This window comes from Ictidomys tridecemlineatus, chromosome 3, assembly GCF_052094955.1.
Source record: "Ictidomys tridecemlineatus isolate mIctTri1 chromosome 3, mIctTri1.hap1, whole genome shotgun sequence".
NCBI lineage: Eukaryota > Metazoa > Chordata > Mammalia > Rodentia > Sciuridae > Ictidomys > Ictidomys tridecemlineatus.
The window spans coordinates 18,179,198-18,189,294 of record NC_135479.1 but is presented as its reverse complement, the minus strand read 5'-3'; the positions used below and the strand labels follow the sequence as shown (position 1 = coordinate 18,189,294).

Sequence of the window (10,097 nt, the reverse complement as noted above, 5' to 3'; positions counted from 1 at the left end):
TGATAGGGTAACAGACACTGGTAAGTGTTGGAGCAGGAAATAAATTGGTACTCTTTTTGAGGAGTTATTTTAAAGACCCAGCATTTCTATTTTGAGGAATGTATTATAAGACATACATATGTGCAGAGTGACATAAGGGTATTCATTGCAGTGAAGCTCCTTGTGGTAAAAGGACCAAAATAGTCTATATTCTAAATATAGGAGATTGGTTCATAAAAGCCTGGTACAGCCATGCAAAATATTATGCAGCTATAAAATTAATGGGGGAGGGCTGGGGTTGTGGCCCAGTGGCAGAACACTTGCCTAGCACGTTTGAGGCACTGGATTTGATCCTCAGCACCACATACAAAAAAATAAGCAAGTAAAATAAAAATAAAATTTAAAAACAAAAATAAAATTTAAAAACATGAATGAGGGAGGAATGGAGATGTAGCTGGGTAATAGAGGGTTGCTGAGTGTGTGTGAGGTCATGGATTCAATCCCCAGCACCACAGAAAAGAAAAATAACAAAAAAACTACTTAATGTAGCCATGTGTAGTGGAGGTTAATGTCAGAGGATCATCATTCAATCCAGGGGTTGAAGATCATCCTAGGCAGCACAGCAACACCTTGTCTCAAAAAACAAACGGGGCTGGGGATGTGGCTCAAGCGGTAGCGCGCTCGCCTAGCATGCGTGCGCGTCCTCAGCAGCACCACATACCAACAAAGATGTTGTGTCCCCACATACCAACAAAGATGTTGTGTCCGCCGAGAACTAAGAAAAATAAATAAATAAATGTTAAAACTCTCTCTCTCTCTCTCTCTCTCTCTCTCTGTCCCCCTCTCTCACTCTCTCTTTAAAAAACAAAAAAAAAAACAAACAGCTTTTTATGTACTGACATGTAACAAAATTCAAGATATAGTGTTAGAAAAATGAAGCTCAAAACAGGGTGTAATGGTGTTGCTACCATTTGTGTTTAAAAGAAAGGTGGAATAGGAGGATGCATATCTTTATCTGTCCTTGAATGTGCATAGAGTGTGTGAGAAGATACACAGAGATATAAGGATGTCAGTGAGGAGAGCTAGTTTTGAACTAGTTACATTTAGTTATACCTTTTTTTTTCTTTAAGGGAAACATTTGAAGGGTTGGGGATATAGCTCAGTAGAGAGCATGTACTTAGCATACCCAAGGCCCTGGGCTCAATCCCCAGCAATAGAAACACCTGTTTGAGCTGGGCTCAGTGGCACACACCTGTAAATCCCAGTGACTTGAGAGACTGAGGCAGGAGGAACATAAGTTCAAGGCCAGCCTCAGCAACTTAGTAAAATGTGTCTCAAAAAGTAAAAGGGCTGGAGATGTGGTTCAGTGGTTAAGATCCCCTGGTTTCAATCCACAGTACTAAAATAAAATAAAACACCTATTTGAAACCCTCCAATATTCCTGAATTTGGTATTTATCTTCCTCTTGAAAGTTTTTAAACATAGTACACTATTAATACATATGTGTGTATCCAAAAACAATATATCACATTGTCTTATATGTTGTACTTTTGATTCAGCATTGGCTGTCTTCACTTAAAATTGTTTTAAAATATTTACCCATATTGATACATGTAGCTCTTATCCACTCAAACCACTGTATTCTATTGTTTGAACATAACCTAGTTTATCCATTCTTTTTATGAACATTTTGGTTATTTCCCAGCTTTCCAAATAGTAGTTAAGTTCACATTCTTATATATGTCTCTGCCCATCTATGGAAAGTTTCTCTAGATGAATGAGCATCAAACCTATTTTTGCCATATACTCTCAGCAGTAAAAATATTTTCTGCATATGCCCCTAATGAATGAATATGTAATTACTTAGAAATTAAAAATTACTGCTGTACCAAATTAATATGTTCATCATAAAATATACCCCCCAAAACAAAAAGAACTGTAAGAGAGTGGCTCCCTGGGCATGGTGGTGCACAGCTGTAATCTAGCTACTTGAGTAGGGTTGAGGCAGGAGGATTACAAAATCAAGGCCAATGTGGACAATTTTGGGAGGCCCTCTCTCAAAATAAATTTTTTAAATGGGTGTTAGCCAGGTGTGGTGGCATATACCTGTAATCCCAGAAGCTCCAGAGGCTGAGGCAGGAGGATCACAAGTTCAAAGCCAGTCTCAGCAACTTAGCTAGGCCCTGTCTCTAAATAAAAAATTAAAAGGTCAGGGGATGTAGCTCAGTGGTAGAGCACACCTATGCTCAATCCCTAGTACCACACACACACACACACACACACACACACACACACACACACACAGAAGATGACAACAACATGCTTGTGTTCATTGTGTCAAGGCCAACAAGCATCAGATCAAACAGGCTGTGAGGAAGCTGTGATATGGATGTGGTCAAGGTCAACACCCTAATCAGGCCTGATGGAGAGAGAAAGAGAGGCATGCTCAACTGTTTTCTGATTATGATGCATTGAATGTTGCCAACAAAATTGGGATCATCGAAAGAGCCCAGCTGGCCAATTCTAAATATATATCTTTTTCACCATAAAAAAAAAATGTGGTTCATTACTTACTTCCTGTTTATTTATTTATATTTTTAATTTTGGTAACAATAAAACCATTGCTAACCATTTTTTTGTGCAGTGTAGTAGTGCTAAGTATTCATTACTTTTTTCACTTTTGGTTTAACATTTTGTATAACATTCAGTCCTTGGTTTCAAGTTATATTTATTTCAGTCATTGGGTTTCTGAGTCATGACCACAAATGGTTCAATGGATGAAGATGTGAATAGGGTTGGATGACAGACATACACAGGTTTACTATAAATATTTTTTATTCTCCATTTTCAAAATCTGCATCATTGCACTTAATAAAAGTAGATAGTAATTTTCAGTCCTATCTACCAAGGCTTTTATTGAAATTGGGAGACAATCTGTCTTCCCTGATATTTATCAATGGTTGTTACAAACTAATCAGTAGGTATTGCATTTTTAATATTTTTAGATGTAAATGTACACAGTATCTTTTTATGTATTTATGTGGTGCTGAGGATGGAACCTAGTGCCTCACACATGTGAAGCAAGTGGTCTGCCACTGAGCTACAGTCCTAGCCCATGCATTTATGCATTTTCATTTTCTTTTTTTTTTTTTTTTCACTGCTGGGGGTTGAACCTAGGGACACTTTACCACTGAGCTCTAGCCACAGTTTTTATTTTTTATTTTGAAGTAGGCTCTCACTAAGTTGCTAAGGGTCTTGATAAATTGCCAAGGCTGCCCTGGAATGTGCAATCCTCCTATTCCAGCCTCCCAAATCACTGGGATTACAGGCATGCATGCCTGGCGCATTTTATGCAAATTTTTCAACATTTTTTATTGGTGCATTGTAGTTGTACATATTGATAGGATTTGTATTCGTGCATGCACACAATATAATTTGGCCAACATCATTCCCCAGCACTTCCCCTCTCTGTCCCCGCCTCCCACCCCTTGGTCCCTTTGCTCTACTGATCTCCCTTTGAGTTTTAGGAGATCCACCCCTACCTTTGTTTTCCTTTCTCCTCTGTGGTTTCCACATATGAGAGAAAACATATGATCCTTAACCTTCTGAGTTTGACTTACTTTGCTTATTATGATGGTCTCGAGTTCCATCCATCTTCCTACAAATGCCACAATTTCATTTTTCTTCATGGCTGAATAAAACTCCATTGTGTACTGATACCACATTTTCTTTATCCATTCATTACATTTTATATTTTTGACGAAAACACACTGAAACACTTGTTTGCAATATTTTAAAATGGAGTGCTCACCTGTATGTGATTCACTAGGATTATTTGTTATTGTAATCTTGGTGCTTCTTAAATCCCTTGTCCACTTTGGGAGATTAGGAAAATTAAATAGATAGCACAACATGTAAATCCATTTACTTATACATAATGTAAACTCTGTAGAACACTGAGAAGCAGACATACCACAGGACACTGAACAAAAACACCCACAATAGCTGGGCTTGGTGGTGCATGCTTGTAATCCCAGCAGCTTGGGAGACTGAGGCAGGAGGATCACAAGTTGGAGGGCAGCCTCAGCAATTTAGCAAGATCCTAAGCAACTTGGAATGACCCTCTCTCATAATAAAAAGTAGGGATGTGACTAAGTGGTTAAGCACTCCTGGGTTTTATCTCTGATACCAAAAAAAAAAAAAGCACAGTCCCTCCAGGTAGCAAACTCTCCCTTACTCCTTACCCAGACACCTCACCTGCTCTACATAACCCAGAATGTCTGAACCAGAAGACCAGAGAGGACACCAATGTCCATCTCTTTATTAGTAAAATTTACTTGTTTCTCTCTTATTTTAAGGGGGTGGGTGGGTACTGGGGATTTAATCCAGAGACACTTAACCACCGAGCCACATCCTCAGCCCTTTTTAATTTGAGACAGATTCTCACTAAATTGCTTAGGGCCTCCCTCAATTGCTGAAGCTACTTTGAATTTGTGATCCTCTTGCCTCAACCCCCAAAGCTACTGGGATTACAAGTGTGAACTGCCCCACCTAACTTATACAAGCTTTTTAGAGACTAAGAATCAGCTCTCATTCTGTGATATGAACTGCAATATAGTATGGCTTTTTTTTTTTTTTTTTTGGCAGTTCTAGGGATTGACCTGGCTAGATCTGGGTTTTTTTTTTTTAAATCTTTTTCTATTTGTTTATTTGTTTTTAAATTTAAGTCCTTTCTAAGAAATTGAGAAAATGATGAGAAAAAATTTTGGATTATTTTGCCAGGTGTGGTGGTACACACCTCAGTTTAGGAGGCTGAGGCAGGAGGATCAAAGTTTGAAGCTAGCCCTGGCAATTTAATGAGATCCTGTCTCAAAAATCAAAGGGCTGTGGATTTAGCTCAGTAGGGAAAGCATCCTTAGGTTCAATCCCCACTACCAAAAAATAAATAAATAATTAAAAATAAAAAGGAGAGAGGACACAGCTCAGTAGTTGTTATGATGGGCAAAGGTACAACATATGTAGTCGAGGGGAAAAATAAAGAATGTCCATGTGCCCTTTTCAGTGTTTTATTCACTCAAATCATTCAATACAATTCATTCAATAAGTTCTTAATCAAGAAATGACAATCCTTAATCCTGGGCACTGCAATAGATATAACCACTTCAAAGCAAACAATTCTAAGTTAATTCTAAGCACTGCAAACACACTTAATCATGACAGACGTATTACAGACATTCCCTCTGCATCCTAAGCTCAAATGCCAGATCTAGAGTCTCAAGTCTTAGTCCTTAAGTCCAGCAGATGCACACTCAGACCACAGTGATCAGATCATCAACCGGTGGAGGCTTCCTCCTGGAGTGGAGTTAATGGCTGGTTGGGGACAGAAGTTGTAAGGAGAAGTTGCTGTATTCACTAGGGTCAGGAGGCTGCTGTGGAGTTTGAGAATGGTGAAGACGATGCAGAGGATCAGGCAGATGATGAGAAGAGTTGGGATGTCAGTTCAGGTCCTCATCAGGCTCTCCGCAAGTGTGCATCAGTATGGGCTGGCTGAATGTCTGTCCTTTTGCTTTATTATTTATACTAAATTTTGGAGCTTCTGCTCCCCCAGGTCCCTATCAGCTGTTCTTAGTAATGTTTTACATTTCAGAGCCAAGCCATATACTTTGGTGGCTTCCACCCTGGTTTTACACTTTGACCCTGATTTTACATTTGACCCCTAATGGGTTAATGCAAGTGACATGTTTGTGGAAAATGACTTATTTACCAGGCTGTGCCTGATGACATTGGAGGGCTCTGTGGGCTTGTGCCTGGGGAAGCTGCAGATTTTTAAAATAGAGTTGTGTAAGCTAAGACCTAAGGCTAGCCTTACAGTAGTAGAGTGTCCCTGTGCTCAATCACCAGTACCACACACACACACACAAAAAAAAAAGCAACTGACTTATCTCAAAATTTTTTACCAAGTAAAAAGCACCATGTTTGGTCACTCACTATGTTTTAAACAGATCTTTACTCTTTAAAATCTCACTGCCTGGTAGATGATAATATTCTCATTTTACAAAAAAAAAAAAAAAAACCTAAAAATCAAATTCATTCATCCAACAAATGAATTCATTAGGCACCTACTCTCTTCCAAGCAGGATTTTTACTTTTGGGATATTACAGTGACTAAAACAGACTGGATCCTTTTTATGGGCTTACATTCTAGGGTATGTAGATATAGATAGTTAAGTTGGTAAAATAAGATACTTCCTGATTGCAGAGTTTGTTCTCACGACTAAAAGGCTCAGGGGTCACTCCAGTTAAACTGGGCTAACTGGGCTGCACGAAATAACCACACAAGAGACACAAATACCTTTTTCTTTGGGGTCACTGTGACGGCTCCTCTGACCTTAAGGGTCCACAGAAAGAGAGCGAGAGCACACTATTCAAAAGAGGCAAGGGGTCAGGTTTCAGGGGGCTGAGTCTATCTTCATGATGTCCACTGTCAGCAGGTTGACTGACATCTGGGTAGGCCACACCCAAGGGCACAGTAAGAGAAGGGGACACACACAAGGCACTTCCATGGAAGATTCTATCCTAAACAGGGCAAGGGATTATATTACAAAGGAACAGGTGAGCATAGCTTCACCCATGGGGCTGCAGCAAGACAGCGACCCTCACACCCAAGAAGGGTGGGGAAAGCTTTGCCACATTTCTGTGACTGAGTGCCTCAGCACCCAGCCGGGGAGTGTGACTCAGTCACGTGTAAGGTTGGTCTCCCACACCTGATAATGGTTAAAAACTATAAAGAAAACAAAGGTAGTGTGCCTGGCATGGAATGGGTGGGCTACTATTGGGCTGGGTGGTCTGGAAAGGCCCATCTGAAAGAGTGAAATTTGATCTGATACTTGGTTTGTCCAAGGCAAAAAAGAGAGGTGTGACTGGAGGGCAAGCACAAGAAGCCATTAGGAGTCTTTATTTTTTTTTTTCTTTCTTTCTTTTTTGGATGGGGGAAGTACAGGGATTGAACTCAGGGGCACTCAACCACTGAGCCACATCCCAGCCCTCTTTTGTATTTTATTTAGAGACAGGGTCTCACTGAGTTGCTTAGCGCCTTACTGTTGCTGAGACTGGCTTTGAACTTGCAATCCTCCTGTCTCAGCCTCCCAAACTATTAGGATTACAGGTGAGCTGCTGGGATTACAGGCTTGCATTGGGAGTCTTTGAACAGGAGGGTGATTTGATTTGATTTGTATCAGAACATGCTAGATTAGCCAATCTTAAAGAATTTTTGTTTCAGGCCCTTTTACATGTTAATTAATTGAGAATTCTAAGCAGCTTTTTGTTTATTTTTCTATTGTTATAAGAAAGCCATTCCCAAAGTTTAATGGTCGGAGCTGGGGCTGGAGGTATAGTTTAGTTGGTACAGTGCTTGCCTTTCATGCACAAGGCCCTGAATTCAATCCCCTGCATCACTACATATATATATATATATATATATATATATATATATATATATACACACACACACACACACATATACATACACACACACACAAAAAAAAAAAAAAGCTGAAGGGCACCAAAGTTCAGTGATTGTTAACCATTTTATCACCATAATAAAGACCTGAGATAGCCAGGAAAAGTTTTATTTTAGCTCACAGTTTTTGGAGATCATAGTCCATATTAATTGACCCCAATGCTTTTAAGCTTGTGGTGAGCCAGTTGTGACAGAAATGGAAGGGGTAGCTGAGCAAAACTGCTCTCTTCAAGGCCTGGGGTTCCATAATCCCCTTCAGGGCATGCACTCAATCACCTAAAGACCTCCCGCTAAGCCCCACCTCTTAAAGGTTTCACCACCTCCCAATAGTGCCAAACGGAGGTCCAAACCTTTGAGGCCTGGTTCTTTGGAGGGACATCCAAATCCAAACTATAGCAGTGAGTTAATACAGGACTCATCATTTCTTTTCTCTGGGTTTCTGTGGGTCTAGGATTTGTAATCAGCTTGGATGGAATTTTCTGGTTTAGGCTCTTTTGTGAGGTTGCAGTTATCTGAAGGATATACCAGGCTTGAAAGATCTGCCTGCAAGATGATTCAATCATGAGTGGCCAGTTGGCGCTTTCTGCCTGTCAGCAGGAAGCCTCAGTTCCTCTTCACAAGCATACTTGCGGAGCTCACCACAAGCATACTTGAGTTCTTGTGTCATGACTGCTGACTTCCCCAGGAGCAGAATCCAAGAAATAGCAATACCATATGTCAAAATGTCTTTTTTATGACCTACCCTCAGAAGTCACAAATTGTCATTCCCTCCATATTTTATTGTTTATATGGCTCTCTTTAACATGCATGTTAGCCTGCACGTGCCTATAATTCCAGTGACTTGAGAGGTTGAAGCAGGAGGATTGCAAGTTCAAGTCCAGCCTCAGCAACTCAGTGAGGCCCTGTATCAAAATTTTAAAAAATCTGGGGATGTAGCTCAGTGGTAAAGCACCCCTGGGTTCAACCTGCATTTAAAAAAAGAAAAATTGCTTTTAGATCTAGGGAACTTGAAAGTCACCATCATGAATGGAAATTGTCAAGATTTTAACTAAGAAGTACAAACCCAAGTAAACCACCTTGTGTGATAGAATAATGAGTGGTAAAGTAGATTCTGAAGGGAAGCTTTCACTGGGATGTATTTGCATACAAATGGAGTGAGAATCTTCCAAATATGGTGAGTTCTACTGTGTGCTTTTATACAAGTCTATGTAGAAGGCCTCTGTGAATTCAGCAGTTCAACATGTTGGTGAAAAAGAGGGAGGATATTATACTAACAGTGAGTTAAAACCAGCTATTTGTAAACTGTCCCATGTTTCCATAAAATTACTGTACCCTCTCAATTTCAGCAGGAACAATGAAATGGTGAGGATCCTTACCCATGGTACTGACTGAACAATAACCTTCATCTCTCAATACACTTGATTCTTTAAAACTATGGATAATTCATCAGTGAATGATCATATACAAAACAGTAGCTCAATTTTTCACAGAAGAAATAAAGGATATAAGCACTAAGATTTATTAAAATCAGGAGTCCCAAAGATGTCACCTTCTGTCAACGTGGCTGGATAGATGTACAGTATTTAAAAAAATAAACATAATATGCAGCACTGAGAACAAGATCCATCTTTTGTTGTTGTTGTTGTTGTTGTTGTACCAAGTTTCCTAAAAATATTAGAGTGTAACAGAAAGATTCAAACAGCTCCACATGGTGTTTTGAAATTTATCATTACAGTAGGCTGAGTGAGCTGCAAGTTGGAGGGACTGCGGAAGTCCAAAAGCTTCTTCATTTCAACAAGGTCCATCTTAATCCCAGCAAGCAAAACAGCTCCCCAAGACACATTAGGAACCTCAGTCACTCAGAGTCAGGATTTGTCATCAAGTTAGTTTGGGTGCTGACCCTGGAAAGGGTCTCCTGTAGCTCCCTATACCCCTTCTTCCAGGTTGACAGGATGGGCCTGCATTCCAAAATAAAAATAAGAAGGGCATTGCTTTGCCTTTTTGCAAATCTCTTTAATACCTGGTTTAACAGAATACAGTTGTATTCTCATTTCAGCTTCTGCACATTCTACCAAACATTCATCAGGAAATGAGGGTGAACATGGAAAATAATTTTTCAGTAGTACTGTAAAAATTAGTTTTAGGATGGGGTTGTGGCTCAGTGGTATAGTACTTGCCTAGCATGTGTGAGGCACTGGGTTCAATCCTTAGCACCACATAAAAATAAATAAAATAAAGGCATTTTGTTCATCTACAACCACACACACACACAAAAAAAAAAAAAAAAAAAAAAAAAATCCCGCCCAGTGCAGTGGTGCAAGCCTGTAATACCAGCCACTTGGGAGTCTGAGACAGGAGAATTGCAAGTTTAAAGCCAGCCTCAGCAACTTCGAGGTGCTAAGCAACTCAGTGAGACCCTGTCTCTAAATAAAATAAAAATCCGGCTGGGGATATGGCTCAGTGGTTAAGGGCTCCTGAATTCAATCCCCAGTACCAAAAAAAAAAAAAAAAATTGACTTTGGCCTGGCATGGTAGTACACACCTGTAATCTCAGTGACTTGGAAGTCTAAGGAAAGAGGATCACAAGTTCAAGGCCAAC

At 39.8% G+C, this 10,097-nt stretch overlaps 1 pseudogene; it reads right to left on the bottom strand.

The window, feature by feature from the left end:
- Positions 1-7,509: 7,509 nt before the first annotated feature.
- On the bottom strand, positions 7,510-9,741 carry LOC120884076 (lathosterol oxidase pseudogene; annotated as a pseudogene).
- Between the last annotated feature and the right edge of the window lie 356 nt (positions 9,742-10,097).